Source organism: Prionailurus bengalensis, chromosome B3, assembly GCF_016509475.1.
Source record: "Prionailurus bengalensis isolate Pbe53 chromosome B3, Fcat_Pben_1.1_paternal_pri, whole genome shotgun sequence".
Taxonomy (NCBI): domain Eukaryota; kingdom Metazoa; phylum Chordata; class Mammalia; order Carnivora; family Felidae; genus Prionailurus; species Prionailurus bengalensis.
In genome coordinates, this window is record NC_057355.1 from 3,802,682 (window position 1) to 3,822,138 (window position 19,457).

At 51.5% G+C, this 19,457-nt stretch overlaps 2 long non-coding RNA genes across 2 annotated transcripts in view; one reads left to right on the forward strand and one right to left on the reverse strand.

Moving 5' to 3' along the window:
• The window catches only part of LOC122468192, a 111,003-nt gene that overhangs the window by 39,732 nt on the left and 51,814 nt on the right, over positions 1 to 19,457 (forward strand). The window lies entirely within an intron of this gene.
• Positions 341 to 6,766, reverse strand: LOC122468193. Its single transcript, XR_006293153.1, has 3 exons — positions 6,483 to 6,766; positions 3,592 to 3,651; positions 341 to 2,152 (listed from the first exon to the last, which is right to left on the reverse strand). It is a non-coding gene; the product is annotated as an uncharacterized LOC122468193 (long non-coding RNA).

Genomic DNA, 19,457 nt, shown 5'->3' on the forward strand with positions numbered 1-19,457 from the left:
AGAGAGAGTACAAGCAGGGAGGGGCACAGAGAGAGGGAGACACAGAATCCGCAGCAGGGTCCAGGCTCCGAGCTGTCAGCACAGAGCCCGATGCGGGGCTCGAACTCACGAACCGCGAGATCGTGATCTGAGCCGAAGTCGGACGCTCAACCAACTGAGCCCCCCAGGGACCCCTCTCATCCTGGCACTCCTTGACCACATCCATTGGCACAGCCTCCTTGTTGAGCACTTATTCATTCCCCTTTTGAAAGAAAACAGTCTGACAGAATTGTTAGAAAACACTAACTTTCATCCTATCGTAGACATCCATGCGGCAATAAGATTTTTAAAAATCAATACGTGTGAGCGAATATTATAGTTACCTTTATTTGCAAGGCTGGTTTAAAACCCGTAGATACCTATGCCTATTGGTGTTTGTGGAAGTGTTTTCCCGTTAGGTATTTTAAAACGGTCCCGTTAGAGACCGTCTGGCCTAAGAACTTTCACAGATGATGCTTTACTTCTTCTAAGCGGACGCCTGAAAAGTCATCCCGGGACTTTTGCTGTATTGCTGCTGTTGAAAGCTGCTGGCTGGCTGTGTTGTCTCTGTCTTGTGAAAAAATGTGGGGTTTTGTTTTAAAATTAGATCCTAGGGTTAATTTCGAGACTATGGCAAGTGTTCCAAATCCACTCATTCTGTCGGACCTGTAGGAGCACATCTGGTCTGTGTTCGCCTCGCCCGGCTCCTGATGGTGGCATATGTCCGATCCCTTTGATTAGAGAGAAGGGTTTGTTAGGATGTCATGTACGGTATATCAAAGGAGATCAGGCACCCGTCTGCAAGTCAGATGACAAAACGGGGCGATCGGGATGGGTCGGGCTCAGCGCATGTCGTAAAGAGTCGGCTCAGGGGAATGAGTCCTAATTTGGGAAAGCACCCATGAGTACTGGTTTTGGTAATCATCACACACGAGTCCCCGGGTCTGTCACGTTCAGCGAGGCAAAATAATTTCCCAAATATCCTTCTCCCCCTAGCTCAGAATTCCAACCAAACCGTCGAACCAGCGTGGCAAGGGAGATTCCGCAACATTTGGCAATAATTTGCCGCAGCGGGATTTGCCCAGCTGTGCAGTCAGTAAGTCCAGATTAAGAAAGCACCTTACCTTTAATCAAAGCATGAGGAGGAGTTTTTGTTTCTGAACAGGAAGGCTGCCGGGGAAGGAACATCATTCCCTTTTTTTATTGGAATCAAAATATACATTGTTTTCTGTGTTCTTGGTAACCTGTAGAGGAATTGACTTCCACCGGGGACCGTCACATGCAGTTTCTCTATCTGAGACGTAGGCTGTCCATCTTGGTTTTGAGATGCTGGGGACAGAAATGGCGCGGTCCGCCTGGAGTTACCTCCCAGACCTTGAAGCTCTGGCTGTGTTGAGTGCGGGATAAGCCAGCAGCACCGGCTCCCTGCGGAACCTTGTCACAACGCAGGACCTCAGGCCCCACCCCAGACCTACTGGATCAGAACCCACATTTTAACCTCATGGTTCAGTCACGTGAGATGTTGAATTCTTTTCTTTTCTCAGCCTGATTGTTTTTAGCGGAGAAAATTATGCCAAACGGCAAAAATCTAGTAGTGCCTCTACACAAAGAAACAACAGACTCCCTACTTCCTTCCTTTGTTCTTTTTTTTTTTTAATGTGGATTTTTCCCAGCTTCGTTACATGTGCTTGGCGAATAAAAATTATGTAGCTGTGCGTGTCGCAAATCACCTTAAACTTACGCAGCGTGGTGGCAGTTGTAGCTGCCAGTATCCCCAGTAAAGCTGGGGATAATTGTATTCCATGTAGATTTCCTCAACATCTTTAATCCTTTTCTTCCTCCACGCAACAATTATTGAGAACCGACTATGTAGAAATAAACCAAATCCAAATAACACAAGCAAAATCTATTCTGAACCCGCTATAGAACGGGAGTCCATCCCCGTCACTTGCATCGGGGCAGAGACTCGAAGGCAGGCAGGGCAGGGAGCAAGATTTACCGTGGAGAAAGGCAAGGCTTCAGGTGTGGCCCGACCGGAGGCTGCTGGGAGTGGGGAGGCGGCAGGTGAACTAACCAGAAGCAGGACATCCGATGTGATCGGTTAGGGGTCGTATCTGGCTGGCTCTGGTTGGTCCTAAGTTGGAAACAAAGACAAAATGTAAGGAAGCTCTTAGTTATTCGTGAAGTCTGGCCATTCGGGGCTGATTGTGAAAGAGCTTAGCTTCCTGGATTGCTGCTAGAGACAGCAGTCTGGCCTCCTGCATGTCTGGCTTCTAGCAGCTTCCTAGACTAATCACTGCAGATAGAATGACTGGTTTCCTGGGTACGTTGCTGCAGGATGGAAGTCACAGTTCTGTTTTTTATACTTGGTCTCATCATTGTCTGTGTGCACACGGTCTCAGGTATATCCCAGGTGCTTGGTGCTGGCATACAAAGCCGTATAAAAGTGATGTCTGCTCTCAGGGAGCCTACTGTCTAGTCGTTACCATCGTTATTAATATAGAAAGGTTCTTTTATGCAATAAGACATGAAAAAGAAATGGGGAGCAAAGATTGGAAAAGAAGTTTACCCATGTCATTATTTTCATGTGGCTTCATTGCCGTCTTCGGTATTAGCCTCTGGGGCAAGACGTGCTTTTAGGCCAGTGGGTTGATAGGGGAGGGCAAGAAGTAACTTATTTTATTGCTGAAATTGTAGTGACGAGAATATTACAAAGACCTGTCTGTGTGGCACCCACAAGGCCAGGTGAAACGTGACCATCAGGAGTAATTGTAGTCTCTGAATGAGCCACATTCCGTGCTCCCCAAACTGGCTCTGGGAGAGGAACTGCATCCCATCCATAGACATGGACAAGACATGCCAGAAGCAGGGCTACTGCTTGAGGAACCCACAGGATCACCCCAAGGCAAGCATCTTCAAGATCTCCCCCCTCCTCTTTTAGGGTCTCATTACTATGCCTCCTTTGCCACGGGTGCTGGTGTAAGACACAGCCCCAAGAGTTGCCTTCTTAAGGCAGAACCCTGATAAAAGCGTGGAAGGAAGGACAGTTAACTCGTTTTCCTCCTAGTCCCTGAAAAATCAGTATCTCCCCGGCTCCTCTGCTCAGAAGAAAGAAGGGCCAGTGAAAATGGGGAGCTGGCTTTGTTCTCTGACGGTCCAGAAGGTAGAGATGTGAGAAGGTTGAGGCAGCCATATTCCGCACGAGAAGGGACCATGTCGCAGCTGACCTACCACAGCATGAGCTGTCCCAGCAGTGATGTGCTTTCCACCCATGAGACGGAAAGCTGAGTAACTCCTTGCCAAAGATGGCGGCAGTGCTAGGGAGAATGGGGTGGACTGTGTGGTAATGTCCGCAACATCCACCCCTTACCCACACCCCACGGTGTAGCACGTGTGATAGGAGTGCTCCAAGAGCGAGTTCTTTTTGGTCTAAGCCAACCAGGACAATCACAAATCCTTTGTCATTATGATTGCCTGAACTACTCAGTCCATAGCACTCTCCCATGAGCTTGTGACCCAATTTAGTTCTCTGGACCAGGAGGTGAAGCACTTCCAAAAAACAAAAATGCTCACCTTTCCAAGAGCACTGTAGGCAAGGACACTCTCTGATCTTCTGGAGGGCATGGTGTGCACCTGTGAAGTCAGGAACTGTCATCATGAGGGAGACCAGCTTTAGAATGAAGCTTTCAGAGAGGGTGAAGTCAAGAGCATAAAGATAGCAAAAATTACCATCCTTAAGTTCCTCACTAAGATGCTGGATCAAACCAACCCTGAAGCCCACCCAACTACTTCTGGGCTTCCAGTTATAAAAGCCAATAACACCCTTTATTGTTTGGCCTACTTTCAGTTGGGTTTTCTGTGTTTCAACCTGGAACAGAACTTATACAGAGGGGGTTCCTTTCCTGGAAGAGAAGCAGGCCAAGTTGACTTTTGAGTATGACTAGGATATTTCATACCTCCAAACATTTCTCAGACAAGATAAACATCCCCGTCAAAGACTACTGCTGAGCGAACAAATCACATACTTAACTTTAAATTCAAGAAGCTAAAATAGAGAACCCAGACTCTCTGGGCTTAGGAGTGCTTCCTTCTCAAATACTGTAAAGAGACCGAATGGAGTCTGGGGGACGGAGAAAAAGAGGGAGAGGCTTGGCTAAGGCCTGCGATATTCAAGACTTAACAATACGTTAATTTGCCCGGTATTTGACACGGCCGTGGCAGTGCCCTGTTTGCTTATAAATTTGGTTTTGTTTGCTAGCAGCAGCCCTGGTGCTTCTCGGGCACATCAGCATCCCAGCCATAAATGATGATTAAGGTTTCAGAAGGCTCAGGCTCTACCTTTTCCCTAAAACTCTTAAAATGACCTCCCCCCTCTGCAGGCAGCCTCCCCCCTCGTGTGTGTGCTTTGCACACCAGGCTCCGCGTCAGAGCCCTGCAGCCGACTGAAACACTGTAAACTCTGGGGGTCCAGGATAAACTATGCTTAAAATAAATAAAGCCGAGGGAAGACGTGAGCGTCCACAGGGATATTTGCCCCTCTAGGTCCTGGTTCTTTTATCTTCTCTGGCTGGGAGGAGGAGCCCATTCCTGAACCTGAGCTTGGACCCTGTTAGGATTCCAGAAACAGCAGGTCGTGTTTCCTCCAGAGCAGGGGCAGGAGGGAGGGGCTGTCGTTTCTCTTGCGAAGAGGAGGTCAAAGGCTGTGGGAGTCCTGGGATTATCAGCCGGCCTCGTGGTAGGGGAGGTGTGCAGAGAGGTCCAGGAACCTGCTCCTTCTCAAGTCTGCGTTTGCCAACACGGGTGGGGGTGGGACTGCCCTTCCTCTGAGATGGGAGAGCTGCCCCAAGCTGAGGCCAGGAGGTGGCAGCGAGCCCCCTGTCCTGTGTGGGAGGGCACAGGGTAGAGGAGATGCTGGGGACCCCGGGATGGTGGAGCAGAGGGCTGGCAGGCCTCCGTGGATGCCTCTACCCGCCCGCTCACCACCTGGTGTCCTCCAGTCACACTTCCCTGCCAGACAGTCCCCAGGCTGCCACGCAGCCTCAGACAGTGGCTGTTAGGATGTTTCTCATGAGTTAGTGCCGGGCTGCCCCTGGCACCCTAGGCAGAGGCCAGACCTTCCTCCTAAAAGTACGCTTTCAGCCAAACCTTAGCCTCGCCCCTTCTCTCCCTCTGCTATTCCCCAGGGGAAGCGTTCCGGAATGTAATGGCTTAGCGTGATGCTTAGCATACTTTTAAGGTCTCAAAAATGCCAGCCGCTGTTGCTGCTATGGGTCTGCCCTTGCCAGCTGTGCAAACACAAAGCCTTTAAAGATCACCAAGAATCCACTTCCACATTGATGGGTTTTCCCAGACAGGCAGCCCTGACTCAGGTCAGTCGTCTTCAGTGCCCGCCCTCCACCTCTCTTCAGTCCCCCCCTCCCACCTCTCCCACTGGCAAAATGCAGACTGGCAAAGGGGGGCCCAGAGACGATGATGTCAACCAGCCCCTTTCGAGGTTTCAGTACCGTTCCCACCCCCTAGCCGACGACCCTGTCTCCACCTGGTGACTCTGATGATGGACAACTGCCCTTTGTCTCTCCACAGCACCCCCTGAGTGCCTACTCCCTTACATAAGGTTCTGTTCAGGGGTCACCCCTTGTTCTCCTCCCCCGGCCGCCGCTGTCCCCAGAACAGCGGCTGACCCTAGCGCCAGCCCCTCCCTCTGCCGTGGGACCAGATGACCTGTGAGAACTCTGTCGCCTACTGACAGATGCGAGGCAGGACCCGCGACGAGGGCAGGGGTCTCCCCCTGCCTCCAGTTCCCTCAAGGGACCCTGGGACGCCTTTGGTTTGGCCTCTTGGCCACAGGAAACATCTCCCAAGTAGTTGTGTTAATAGAGGGCTGAAGAGGCCCAGATGATCCAACATCGTGAATCATGGGGAGACGGCCTGTGTGTTGCTGGTGGTGGTTAACTGAGGGTGCCCTGGAAAATAGCTTCAGACATAACGTCGGAGGCTTGAACTGTTGTCTCGGGGTTTCCCATCTCAGATCCCCCATCACCTCCCAAGCAGGGGGTGGAGGAAGGGAGTGGGCATTGATCCTTGGGTTCTAAGAGATCTTCACCTGCATTTCGTTACAGAAGTTGATTTAGGACCCCAGAGCCTTAAGCAGGGAAAATACTCTCAATATGTGTCCTACAGGTGGGTTGGGGTGGGGAGGGCGATGGATAAATAATACTCCTTTTTTTTTTCCATCTCCCAAATATGGAACCAATTGATAAATAGAAGACATGTGAAACAGATGGGTGGAGATTTAACCCATCAGCTTTGTAATTAACGAGCTGATTGGAAAATGCGTCTTGAGACGCCTGGCCAAAAGGGCTCGCCCGCCCTGGCTACATACGTGCCCCTCCGTGTTGCCCCTGGACAGGCGTCGGGACAGCCCCCGTGGGGAAAGTTCAGGTCAGTAATCGACGTATACTCACCCAGGATGGCAGCCTGGCACCTGTCCCAGGTAGAGGGAAGGAGAGTAACGGGCTTTTGAAAGATTGGTTCCTCCAAATGTGAACCAGCGTATGTCAGCCTCTTTTTGATCCAGTAACTCGGTCCATCCCTACGAAGAGAGTAAGGATCAGGATTAGAGGCAAGAAGTTCCTGCACTAGAAAACATGACAACAAGGGAATGGATGGTCTTCCCCAAACGTGGATGAAAGCCAGGTTTGCTTTAGACCCTGACATCCCTCCTCCCCCCGCAGAGAATCATCATGACTCTTCCGATAAGAGTTCTTAGCATTTTGGGGCACCTGGGGGCTCAGTCGGTTAAGCATCCAACTTCAGCTCAGGTCATGATCTCGCGGTCCGTGAGTTCGAGCCCCGCGTTGGGCTCCGGGCTGACAGCTCGGAGCCTGGAGCCTGCTTCCGGTTCTGCGTCTCCCTCTGTCTCTGTCCCTCCCCCACTTGTGTGTGCTCTCTCTCTCTTTCTCTCTCTCAAAATTAAACCAACATTTTAAAAAAATTTAACAGTTAACATTTTGGAAGTCAGGAGAGTCTGTGGACAGATGAGGTCATGTGGCATCATATACAGGTACAAGTCGCGGGGCCGACAGCTGCAGTCACTAATGACACTACTGGACAGGGAGATCACCTCCTCGTCCCACACCTTGCAAGTCTGACTCATGACTCCTGACCACGGCTTGGGGCAGCCGTGGGCTGAGCCTGGTGGGGGGTCCCGGACAGTCCTGTGTCTGCGTCTGCCTGGAGGCCTCTCCCGGCATGTCACTAAACGTGGAGGGAACACTGGGACCTACCCTGCCCTCGCCTGGATCCTGCCTGTTGATTCCTCCTCACCTTCGGTCTTAGGTCCTTAGCTCCTTGGCCGTCTTCTCAGGAAGGCTCTCCCCCTGCGCCCCCACCCCCGCGGCTCAAGCCTTGACTGGCCACTCCCACAGAGCCACGTTCCCATCCTTTGGGACATCTGCTTGGGATGTGGTTTTGTGCTTGTTGGCGATGCGATCCTTTGGTCAATGCCTGTTGGCCCCAACAGACCATCAGCTTCGGGAGGATGGAGATTGTGTCTGTTTTCGCCTCCTGCTGGATCCCCAGCACCGTGGCTGGCACATAGGAGGGGCTCCAGTATTTGGGGAATAAATGAAAAAGGGAATGATTTTTCCTACCACACCAGAGAACAAAGATTAAAGCCGCGGTAATGCGCGCTCCCCACATGCTAACGCACAGCAAGACTGAAAAGAGTCACACACAAGAGTGAGTGGTCAGGAACTTGAACTCTCAAGGCACTGCCCGGGAGTCCAGTCACACTTTTCCGCCATTATTAGCAGTGTGACTTTGGACAAACTACGTAACCTGGCTTCCGGTTTCTTTTGCTGTTATCTGGGGATAAGAGGACCAGCTCCACAAAGTTGTTGTGAGGACGGACCGCACGTATAGTGGCTAAAACAGTGCGTGGCACACGGTGAGGACTCAGCAAACGTTGGCGATTGTTTTTCCTCAAGGAGGGAAGGTTGGTGGGTACAGAAGTTGAGAAAGATCCAACAGGGCTTATATTGTTTCTTGAGCTAGAAGGGAAGGTTATCTTGGCGATGGGGTGGAGGAGGAAGGAGATGGGGGTTTGAAATGGCTGTTATGGGATTGGGAGTGGGAGGCGGCCTGACTGCAAGGCAGAGCTGGGGCCCAGCTGAGGCTGGACACTGTGGACGCGGGACAGCACCAACCAGCGGAATCGAGCAACTTCCCATCAGCCCTCGGCAGCCAGAGGAGGTGTGGGAAGACGGAGGTTGGACCGGTCCAGGACTGTGGTTTTGTAGGGTGGAAATCTCAGAGTTAAAAGCAGGGCAGAGGCAGAATATCGCCAACGAACAGAACCTGGTACCTGTAGGAATTTAGTGTGTGATAAAAGTGACAGTTCCAATAAGAAAGGAAAAGATTACTCCATAAACACTACTGGGGGCCGTTGGGTAACTCTTTGGGGAAAAGGCAAAGTTAGATTTTTGCCTAATATATCCAAATAGGGGCGCCTGGGTGGCTCAGTCGGTTGAGCGGCCGACTTCGGCTCAGGTCATGATCTCGCAGTCCGTGAGTTCGAGCCCCGCGTCGGGCTCTGTGCTGACAGCTCAGAGCCTGGGGCCTGTTTCAGATTCTGTGTCTCCCTCTCTCTGCCCCTCCCCTGTTCATGCTCTGTCTCTCCCTGTCTCAAAAATAAATAAAACGTTAGAAAAAATTTAAAAAAATAATAATGTATCCAAATAAATTATAAATAAATCAGAGGGGAATGCAGAAGACAGTGAGGTAAGAAGGAGGAGGAAAACCAAAGAAACTTGAGGTGACAATGTATGTGATCTTGGCAAGGGGAAGGCTTTCCCAAGCCCAACAACCAAGTCAGAAGCCATCAATGAGACGATTAATGTGGGCAGAGGAAATGTAAAGCCTCTCTGTAAGGCAGAAAGCTTTATGAAAATTAATTCTCTGAGTTCACACTGGGGAAAGGATTTGCAATATCAATGAGGAAAAAAGGAGTTGTGTCTTCAAAATGAGTGTCCTGGATTTGAGTCCACAAGAGAGGAAGGCACAGAGGAAAACAGACAAGGAAGGACCTATGCGTAGGCATTTACTGAGGAAGAAATGCAAATATAACAAACATGAAAAACCAAGAAAATGTTAATCCTGTCTTAAATCTTTGGAAAGAAAAGAAAAAAGAAAAGAGTGCTCCATCAATAAAGTCAGGAAAATTGGCCAAAGTTTTGAAAAAGTGAAGTTAATTAGCTCCTCAGTTTAATTCGGACATCAAAATAAATGCAAGAGGAATTTAAAATATAAAAGTAAATAAGAAAATTATAAATGAGGGAGTATAGAAAATTATGTTTTTTATATTGTTGATAAGGAGAAAACTCTTCTTGGTGTAACACCAAAGTTGACAGTTTTGACTACATTAACATTTAAGATTTACATGAGACCAAAAAATCCAAATTAAAAGAGAAACAGGATTGGGGCACCTGGCTGGCTCAGTCGGTCAAGCGTCCGGCTTCGGCTCAGGTCATGATCTCGCAGTCCGTGGGTTCGAGCCCCGCGTCGGGCTCTGGGCTGACAGCTGGGAGCCTGGAGCCTGCTTCGAATTCTGTGTCTCCCTCTCTCTCTGCCCCTCCCCCGTTCATGCTCTGTCTCTCTCTCTCTCTTTCTCTCTTTCAAAAACAAATAAAGATTTTTAAAAAAGAGAAAGAAAAGACAAAGAGGGATGAAGTCTTTATAGCATGACAAGCAAAAGCCTAATATTAATATCCTATAAAGAGCTCCTAAAGGTTGGTAAGGAAAAGGTGAACACACCAAGTAGAGAATGCCCAATGTCTAGGACGTAATAAGCATCCAGTAATAAAATAATTTATGTAAACAGGCAAATTTCATAGGAAGAAATGAAAATAGTCAAAAGATGCTCTGATTGCCCTTACTAAAAATCAAAGAAATGGGTATTTAGACAGCTAAAAATGACCACTTTCTACTTGCAAGTTGAGAAAGATTATAAAAGACGGATAATGCCCATTTGTGGGGTGTGGGAGGGGGGGAGGCCCGGAGGGGATTGTGGGGGAGGCTGGGGAGCTATAGACATTCTCCTGCTTTGTAGGTGGGAATGTAAATTGAAACAACCTTTCTGGAAGACAACTCGCCAATGTGTATCAAAGCCTTAACAATGTGCATACCACCTGCCCAGCAAGTATCTTCCTAGGAATTCATCCTCAGAATGAGGGTGTGTGTGTGTGTGTGTGTGTGTGTGTGTGTGTGTGTGTGTGTAGATTTCTCTGGCTGACCGACACAGGTTTTAATTGTACGGCTCATGGTTGTAGGCCGCCTTAGTGGCCAATAGAAGAATTGGTTACACAATTTCTGTCAGGCTTATAGGAAAGGCATGCTAAAGTGACATGAGAAAATAATGTCAAAGAGGGGCGCCTGGGTGGCTCAGTTAGTTGAACGTCCAACTTCAGCTCAGGTCGTGATCTCACCGCTCGTGAGTTGGAGCCCCGCATGGGGCTCTGTGCTGATGGCTCAGAGCCTGGAGCCTGCTTCCAGTTCTGTCTCCCTCTCTCTCCGCCCCTCTCCCATTCATGCTCTGTCTCTTTCTCCCAAAAATAAATAAACATTAAAAAAATTAAAAAAAAAAAAAAAAGAAAAGAATGTCAAAGAGCGTTTGTTGACACGAGAAGCGACTCACAGTGTACTTTTAAGGGGATAGAGTGAATCACAACGTGGTGTGTTTACGTAACACGGAAAGTGAAGAGTAGTTACCTGTGGAGAAACGCTTCCAAGTAACCTTTTTTGTCCTCTCCTGGTTCCTCTGTATCGTCCACATGTCCTTCACGAGCAAATACTGAGTTGTAATCCGAAGACACTCAGCGAGTGGTATTCTATTGGGGGACAAATGAGAACTGTCAGGACTAAAACCCCATCTGCTTAAATATTCCGATTCTCTCCGCTCTCTCCGGCCTGTGGACACAAATGTGGGCACGCCGTCAGAGGTCATTCTGTGTCGGTGTCTCGTGACCCATCTCGGGCCACTCTTGGCCGCCTGGAAGCCCCGCTAGGTTATTTCCGGAAGGGGGGGAGGGTGTGACAGATGCTCACCGTCCTGTCCGCCCTCCTCCTCTCACCGCTGTGAATCCACTTGAGGGCGCCTGTGACTGATTCTGTGACCGGAGGGACCTGTCTGGACAGGACGCCCGCCCATCCGAGGACTCTGCGTCCCGGGAGTGCAAACAGCAGGCCCTCGTGAGGCCCGGGCGCCTGGTGTCCTCACACGCCGAGCCCCTTCCAGAGTGAACAGCGGCCTCTCTCTCCTGTTCTGGTCACGTTTGGAGAGCTGGGCCCCCTGGCCCCCCCGCGTCTCTACCCACACACGCAAACAGCCCCTCCACTTCTGCCTTCGGTCCTGCTTTCGGGGAACCTCACGCCGAGTCCTGGCCCAGCCCAGCCACCACGGCCTGCTGCTTCTGAGGCCATCTCCCCCCTCCTCGCAACTGGGGTGGGTTCGCGGGTTTGCGGGGTTCGCGGAGCATGTGGCAAAGTGCACGCCTGGCCTCGCGTCCCAGCCGGGAAAGGTTTCTGTCACCGTCATCTGACTAGCATTCACCCGATCGTGTACCTTGTCGCTTAGGTCTCAGTTTCCCCAGAGACCCGGGATCCCACACCACCCGCCGTGCTAAGTACCGGGAGGGTGCAATCACGATGGGGCTCGGTGGGTCTGCTGCTCAGGAAAGCGGGCTTGTCTGGTGCACAGAACACCGGCCACGGAACAGGCCCGCCCCCTTGGCTCTGCTTTCTGCCGTGGACGGTGGACCCTGTCCTGTCTCCAGCCTCGATGAGGCCCGGAGGCCAGGATCCAGCGCTGCCTGGCAATGAATGCCCGAGGTGTTTGGTGAGTCCGGGAGCCCACGGATGGGGTGGAGGGCGGGACCGTCTCCACTCAGTGTTTGGGGGACAGGAAATTCCTACCGGCAGGGTGACCTCATGCTGACGGGGCTGGGGAGCGTCTGCCCGGGGCTTAGTCTGGGAGAGGCACAGTGGCCTGTCCCGGGACGTGCCGAGGCCACCGCCTGCAGGTTCTTCCCAGGAGGATGCATCCTGGAGGCTTAATGTCCTTGCGGACTCCAGAGCCTGGATCTGGCATGCAGGCTGCTGCCCATCCAAACCCTTCCTGCATCCCCTCCTGTGAGGTTGGGCCCTCTTGCGGTGCCTTGGGAAACCCAGACACCCCCCCACCCCCACCCCTGCCATGTGGCTGCAAAACCAGCTCCTTCCACTGGAGCCTGGGTTCGGTGGGCCTGCTCACTCTGGACCCCTGGACGGGGCTGCAGGGGGTGGAGGTGGGAGGTGAGAAGGGTGGCCTGGCAGGAAAATTAGGCTCAGGACTGCCTTATTTAGAACAGGGGGGAACTTGGGGCGCCTGGGTGGCTCAGCCCGTTAAGTGTCCAACTTTGGCTCAGGTCATAATCTCGCAGTTCGCGGGTTCGAGCCCCGCATCGGGCTCTGTGCTGGCCACTCGGAGCCTGGAGCCTGCTTCCGATTCTGTGTCTCCCTCGCTCTCTGCCCCTCCCCTGCTCACGCTCTGTCTCTTTCTCTCTCCCTCAAAAATAAAATAAACATTACAAAAATTAAACTTAAAAAAAATAGAACAGGAGGAGCACCGATACCTGTCCGGTCACACCTGGGCGGCCCTGGGCACATGTCGGTGGCTCAGCTCACCCCCAGCCCTGCCCTGGACCCGTAACTCTGGAATCAGCAATCAGGACATGCCCAGCGTGGGAACGTCCCTTCCGCGAAAAGCGGGGCGAGAAGCGGGCAGACCGTGGCAGGGACTCCTGGGCCAGGGCCAAGGGCGGGGTTGGACGCTCCGGGCGGAGGTGGCTCGGCCTGAGACACGCCATCACTGGTGGAGCCCACGGCTCCCGGCCCTGGAGTCGTCCTCCTCGGCGGGAACAGGGGCTCCTGGGAAAGGCAGAGACTCTGAGCTCCGTGCCCCCTGCCTCTGGCTGTCAAGCCACGAGGGGCATGGAGAGGTGGGTGACCTCAGCGCTCACGGACGGAGCCCTCTGCCGTGTGCTCCTCCCTCTCCGCACCCCCAGGGAGGTGCACCGGGTGCATTGGATGGTGTGACCCAGAGCAAAGAGCTTGGGGGGTCAGCTACGCCGTGGGGACTTGCATTCCTTGTCTGCGGTCTCTCCTGAAGACGCGTGGCGAGAATGTACCTGACGGTCAGGCTGCAGACGGACGGATGTCTTGGTGGAATGACCATTGGGGCCGTCTCTGGTCCAGGTCTGGGGCGTTTGCAAGCAGCCCCTCGTCTCACCCGGTCCTGAAGGGCAAATTCTCACCCCCAGCGCGGGGCGGGGGGAGGTGATCTGATCCTCAAGAGGGACGGTGGAAGGGGACCTGATGTCATAGGGAAAGGCAGTCGCTGCACCCCGTGCCCTCCTGGGGAGCTCAGTGGACGACTCACGATCACAGACAGCGGGAGCTGGAGCCTTGTCTCAGGCTAGAGAAGGAGCCCTGTGGAGGGTGGCAGTTCGGCCGGGGCGGGGCGGTTCTTTTAAGCCTCCAGCTTTTGTCCCTTTGGTACTTGCTTTTACTGAAAGTCCTTCAGCCGCTTAGCCTGAGTGATGAACTTAGAAGATAGAAGTCTTAGGAGATAGATACACGACAGGTTGACAGTAAACGCTGTGCGTGTCCCAGCGTTGAGGGGAAATGGGGAAACAGGGCAGTAGAAAGCTGGGCACGGTGCCTGGAGAAAGCCTGAGCCCACACCCCCCTGGGCTGTCAGCTTGCCGAGGGGCGGGGATCTTTATCTGCTTTTCTGTCTCCAGCACCTAAAATAGTGCCCGGCACGCAGAAGACACCCAGCACATATTTGCTGAATGAATGATGCAGGGAGGTGCGCCTCGTGGCAGAGCACCCCTTTTGCTGGGAACCAGTCCTGATTCAGCCCAGGTCTCCGCTGGCGTCACTCAGCCCCCTCGGTCATGACTGAGGCTCCACCGGTGGCTGCCGCGTAACAGGAATGGCAGGTGTCGGGGAGGACACTGTGAATCAGACAGGATCTCTGCGCCCCCGGGGCCACTCCCAGTCCAGGGTGGGAAACAGACAAGAAGAGAGACAGGTGTCATCAGTGGGGTGATTGTTTGCGGAGAGGATGTGTGTGCATGTGCAGGGCAGACACAAGTGACAGGGACTGGGTGAGCCTGAGGAGATTCTGCTCAGTGCTGAGGAGCAGGACTTTTCGAGTTCCAGGCAGATCCGGGCTTGAATCCCAGCCCCACCCTGGAATAACTTAATCTAAGCTTCCGTTTCTTGTCTCCCTAATGGACATGATGCCCCCCCCCCCCTCGTAGTTTCGTGCGAGGATAAAATTTAGGTAATTCATGCCAAATGCTCAGCCCAGGGTCAGATATGCAGTAAATGCTAGTGATGGGATTATTCCTATTAAGGTTTTGAAAAGGAAGTAACCGGGGAGCCTGGGCGGCTCAGTTTGTTGAGCATCTCACTCTTCATTTTGGCTCAGGTCATGAGCTCATGATTCGTGAGATCGAGCCCCGCATCAGGTTCTGCTGACGGTGAAGAGCCTGCCTGGGATTCTCTCTCTCTCTCTCTCTCTCTCTCTCTCTCTCTCTCTCTCTCTCATTCTCTCTCTCTCTCTCTCTCTCTCTGCCCCTCTCCTCCTCTCTCTCTTCTCAAAATAAATAAATAAACATAAAAAAGGAGGTGACCTTTAAGCTGGGGTTTAAAGGAAGGGCCAGAAAAGAAAGGGTAGCTCCAGGTGAGACCGAGTGAACTTACGGTAACTAAGTGTGCCTCTCGAGGGGAGTCACATTCGTGACCTCAGCTTGCCCAGGAAGGAACTAGAAAATATCTGATGAGAAGAGGAGGGTGGGGTTTGGTAGGCAACGGGGGACATTTGGAATGGCCGCCTTGGGGGTGGGTGTAAGAGCTGCTGGGATGTGTCAGGAATCCAGTTATGAGGCTGAACATCTAGTATTTCAATGGGCCGGTCAGCAACGCTCCAGCTGGGAGTGAGAACCAAGGAGGCTTGACTGGAATTGGCATGGGTCAGGAGGTGGTGAAGAAGAAGAAGATAGGACCAAGAGACCGAGGGAACTCCTGAGTGTGTCGTTAAAGAGACTGAACCATGATTCCAGGACCTGGCTAGCACAGAGCCCGCCACGTGGACGTTATCCCATGAACAGTCGTCGAATTCATGAGTGAAGGAGGCAATGCCTGAAGTGAGCCTGTGTTCCGGCTTCATGAAGAAAACAACTGAAGGCAGAAACAGGGGTCTGGTCATTGCCTGTTCAGCCAATTTACTCAACTTATTGACTACTGATAAAAGGATGCTCGTGGGTCCTTGACTTCAGGGCAAGCACCATGGTTGGCCTGAACCATTTAGAGCAATCCTATTCTCTTCTGTTTTGGTCAATGAGACAGAAAGGAACTCTGGACCACAGCCCTTTTCTGTCAAAAGACATAGCTTTCTCTCCCTGCCCCTCTCCTTCCACCTTGAGCCACTGGTGTCAAAATACAATATCTGGAGCCACCGCAGTCCCGTTTGCAACCCCAAGGAGACAGGCAATGGCTAAAAAGCCAACATGTTGAGAATGACAGAGTATGGCTAGTATGCTTAGCTCCAGACTTCTTGTTAAGGAACAGTAGACGCCATTTTGGATGAAGCCATTTGTGGTTTATTGTTACTTGCAGCTGAGCACATCGTAGCGGGCACAATGGGCAGGGCCGCCATTTGCACAGCTCGCATTGTGGTCTAGTGGAAATGCCCCAGGGGTCATGTAGTGTGGCCTCTAGTCAGCTGGGGAGGGTTGGTAGCCTGGGAAACGGGTCTGGAGGTCTTGAGGACTTGGAAAAGTGGGTAGATAGGACCTGAAAAGACAAAAAGACAATTCTTGAAGCGCCTATGTTCCCAGGATTCTCTTCCCATGGGACTTCCGCCCGCGACCCCCGCACCCCTGTGCTTCTCCTTCACAGACCACCTGCAGGTTCTGCTGCTTCAGCCAGCAGGAACTGAAGCCCCTCTCCACCACCATCCCTCACCCCAGCCCCCTTTGCCTAGACCCTGCGGTCTTCAGTGGTCATTCTCTTAGAGTCTCCATCACTTGGCTTTAGGGGAGTACCTCCATTCTCCCCCCCTTCCACATGGAGAAGGGGAGGAATAGCCCATACATTACAACCCCCTTGAGGCCAGAAACCTTCTCATGGCCCTTTCTGTTGGGGGTGGGAGAGCAAGTGAGTCTCTGAAAGTGGGATTGGTCCTTGCACCTCCCAGCAAGCCTTGCTGATAGTGGCCACTCTCCCTGGAAGACCTTGGATCCTCTCGAGATTCAGCTGCTGACTTCACTGTGATTCCAAGACAACAGGAAAATCCCTCTCTCATCCTGTTACTGCCTGATTAGTCATCCACTGTCCCTGCATTCACATCCACAGTGGCAACACGTTGAGTCTTCTCTTGCTGACGGATTGGAAACTTCTCAAGTTGGAGGTGCAACTATGCTGTATTTTCTGAGTCTTTAAGTAGTTCAGGCCAAACTTCTCTTTGTGTGTGTGTATGTATATGTATATCTATATCTATATCTATATCTATATCTATATCTATATATCTGTTTTGGGGTCCCTTGAGTACTTTAGAAAACTGATGCCTTGTTGGTCGCTTTAGCCCAACTATTGAACTGTTGCTGACTCGTGTCTCTGTGTGTGCGTGTGTGTGTGTGTGTGTGTGTGTGTGTGTGTGTGTGTGTGTGTATAATGGAAAAGTACTTTTTGATTGTCTTAACTTTGTGAGGACTAAACACTCCAGGGAGCCTAGACCAGCCCAGATGAATGATGTAGTTCCAGTAGGAGCAGCTGAGATCCCAACCACAGAGCAATTCTCCTAAGAGCGCCCAGACGTCACTCACTCCTTCTAGAAAGCTTCTAGAATGCTACTTTGCTGGCACAGGGTGGGCCAGCGTTACATCATCAGGACCCAGCACAATGACGGGCGCCCAACAGGTCCTCAACAATTATTTAAGGAATGGATGAATACTGATATCAAGTTCATTTAGCAGGGTCAGAATTTGTGGTTAAATTTAGTTAAGAATCTTTGTTTTTTCTAGGGAGTTTGTGAATGATGGCTGATAGTGTTGTAGACAGTGCATGCTTTGAGAAAGATAGATACAGATTAATTATTTAAGTCCATAGAAAGAACTACAAGCAAGGCAGGTAGGGCAAGACTTGGAAAGCATCTTAAGGACAGTTAGGTGCAAAGTGGAATTGGTGACCTGGAGTGGGCGATTTCAGGACACAGGTGAGAGGAGGTCAAATCACTGAGGTTTAAGGGATGAATGAGGGAACAAATGGAGAGAATCCAGGATAGGCAATTCTTTAAAGAAGCTTGGTTATAAAGGAGGCAGGATTTCTCAGGGGATTTTTTTTACTTCCCCTTCCCCCCCTCCCAGTACCAGGAAGAACAGAAATAAAATCAGCTTATCAAAGCACACCCTGAAGAAACAACAGATGTTGGTGAGGAAGGAGAAAGGGGAGCCCTCCTGCACTGTTGGTGGGAATGCAAACTAGTGCAGCCATTCTGGAAAAGAGTATGGAGGGTCCTCAAAATAAAAATAGGGGCGCCTGGGTGGCTCAGTTGGTTAAGCGTCCAACTTCGGCACAGGTCATGATCTCATGATTCATGGGTTTGAGCCCCCCGTCAGGCTCTGTGCTGACAGCTCAGAGCCTGGAGCCTGCTTCAGATTCTGTGTGCATGTGTCTCTGCCACCCCTCCCCCACACCACCACTCGCTCTCTGTCTCTCTCTCTCTCTCAAAAATAAACATTAGAGGGGCGCCTGGGTGGCGCAGTCGGTTAAGCGTCCGACTTCAGCCAGGTCATGATCTCGCGGCCCATGAGTTCGAGCCCCGCGTCAGGCTCTGGGCTGATGGCTCAGAGCCTGGAGCCTGTTTCCGATTCTGTGTCTCCCTCTCTCTCTGCCCCTCCCCCGTTCATGCTCTGTCTCTCTCTGTCCCAAAAATAAATAAACGTTAGAAAAAAAAAATTTTTTAAAAAAAATAAATAAAAAATAAATAAATAAACATTAGAAAAAAAAATTTTAACGCAATAAAATCCAAGTCTTTTGACAGCCTTCTCTTTCCCATCTGTAAACAGCCCCACTGACCACTGTCTCAAAAACACAAGGCAATGGGTGCCTGGGTGGCTCAGTCGGTTGGGCGGCCGACTTCGGCTCAGGTCATGATCTCGCGGTCCATGAGTTCGAGCCCCGTGTCGGGCTCGGTGCTGACAGCTCAGAGCCTGGAGCCTGTTTCAGATTCTGTGTCTCCCTCTCTCTCTGACCCTCCCCCGTTCATGCTCTGTCTCCGTCTCAAAAATAAATAAACGTTAAAAAAAAATAATAAAAAACAAAACACAAGGCAAATAGCACTTGGCCTCTTCGTCCGCGGGTCCCTTGAGACTCCGGTGATGGTTACAGAGAAAAGAATGTGTATAACATACTACATATGCTTGAGGAGGGTCCCCAGAGCTCGAGAAGCCCACAGTACTGTGTCGTGAATCTCAGGTCTAGATCTCTACCTCGGGGCTGGATGGCCGGCTAGGATCCATGACTCCAGAACAACTCAAGAAAGAGGGTGTCTCGGGCCCTGTTTCCAGGGGCATCTTACTACACACTGCCTGGGAGACTCCTGAGGAACCCCTTCACTGCTTGACCAAAAGACTAGGAAAGCTCTATAAATTTTCATAAATTTACTCTGCTTTCCACTTGAAAATCCAGAGGGGTTCCACATGGGAGAGAAATGTTTGGGAAGTCCTTCCCAGCTGGGCAGAGGTGTGCTGTGGCTCGTCCCTCCTCTGCCCCCATCTTGGCAAGGGGAGTAGAGATGACGGAGGATTCCCTCCGGCCCTTCCAGACCCTTCCAGCAGCCAGGGTGCTGAATGCTCTGCACAGCGTCTGCTCTTCTGGCCAAAGGGAGGCTCCCTGGCCGACCAGGTTGCTGGAGTCCGGGCTGTGGTCCTGGGCAGCTGCACACCTCCCAGCTGGAGGCTCCACAGGTCCTGAGACCAAGTACGCTGGCACCCCCCACTCCAGAGAAGGGGGTGTGGGCACCCTAAGCCACACCTTCACTGAATGTTTGTGAGGCTGTGGACTGTGCAGCTCTGCTTGAATTCCAGAATGAGTGAGGCTGAGGGTGGCCCAGCAGATGAGTGTTGTTGACCTGAACATTTCTGCTCCCCACCCCACCCCCCCAGTGGTTCTTCTCTGTCCTCTCTTCAAGCTAAATCTTCCTGGTCTTTGGATCAGTGGCTTCACATCTGGCAGTGAAAGCCACCTGGTAACATCTCCAATTAGAATATGTTTTCACCCATGACCAGTAAAGAAATGGAATTAGTAATCAAAAATCTCCCAAAAAACAAGAG